This window comes from Mustelus asterias, unplaced genomic scaffold (assembly GCF_964213995.1).
Source record: "Mustelus asterias unplaced genomic scaffold, sMusAst1.hap1.1 HAP1_SCAFFOLD_311, whole genome shotgun sequence".
Taxonomy (NCBI): domain Eukaryota; kingdom Metazoa; phylum Chordata; class Chondrichthyes; order Carcharhiniformes; family Triakidae; genus Mustelus; species Mustelus asterias.
The window spans coordinates 438,770-439,842 of NW_027590275.1; the positions used below are offsets into that span (position 1 = coordinate 438,770).

At 42.5% G+C, this 1,073-nt stretch overlaps 1 non-coding gene across 1 annotated transcript; it reads right to left on the bottom strand.

Annotated features, from left to right (window-relative positions):
• Nucleotides 1-581: 581 nt before the first annotated feature.
• trnam-cau (transfer RNA methionine (anticodon CAU)) lies at nt 582-653 on the bottom strand. Its single transcript has one exon. It is a non-coding gene; the product is annotated as a tRNA-Met (tRNA).
• Nucleotides 654-1,073: the final 420 nt, after the last annotated feature.

Here is a 1,073-nt window from a genome sequence, read left to right on the forward strand (position 1 = left end):
TGTAAATATGTTTATCAATATATTTCCCGCTGTGTAACTGTGCTCTCTGCTGTTCAAAGATGTTCACTGTTGTTGTGCAAAGTGTTTCACTGTTTATCCTGCTGTGCTCTATGATATAGAGGTTTACAACATGGAAACAGCCCCATCGGCCCAACCTGTCCATGCCGCCCAGTTTTTTACCACCAAGCGATTCCCAATCGCCCGTGTTTGCCCCATACCCTCCAGACCCATCTTACCCATGTAACTGTCTCAATTGTTGTTGAGAGATGATTTCTGCTGTTGTGTAAGATGCTCCGCTGTTGTGTTTCCGGCCGTGTAAATGTTTTTTTTCTATTCTGTTAATATGGCCCCTGCTCTGCAAATGTGTTCCATGTTGTTTGAGAAGATTCTCCGTGAAGATGTTTCTGTCAGTAAATTGTTGCATGTTTTGTTAAGATGTTCCCCGTTCGTATGCTTTCTTGCAGAGAAATTGATTCACTGCAGATTGAGGTTTTTTGGAGAAAAGAGAAGCCGATGTAAATACCTGTCTGCAGACTCCACGTAAAAGCCACAAGTCGTTTAATTGTCAGTGATAATAGCAATAGCAGAGGATGGTTTCGATCCATCGACCTCTGGGTTATGGGCCCAGCACGCTTCCGCTGCGCCACTCTGCTCCGGCAAGTGCCCTTTCTGCTGCCTATCAATATATTCAGGCAGATTTTCGCTCCTGTATCATTCAATACACGTTCCAGTGTCAGGACGCTCAGCCACTGCATCAAACCGAGAATAAAACAGAGAAAAACACACAATAGCAGTAAGAGAGATTGTCTGGACACATAACGACAGGCAAAGGTGATGGGAAACCGATCTCTATTTTTAAAGGAATTTTCTGTTGCAAGTACATATTTGTAAATATATTTCCTGCTGCGTAACTCTGCTCTCTGTTGTTGAGAGGTGCTTTCTGCTGTTGTGTAAAATGTTTCCCTGATGCTGTCAATATCTTTCCGGTTGTATAAATATGATCCATGTTGTGTACATTAAAAAAATGTTCTGTTAATATATGCCCTGCTCTATGAACGTGTTCCGTGTTGTGT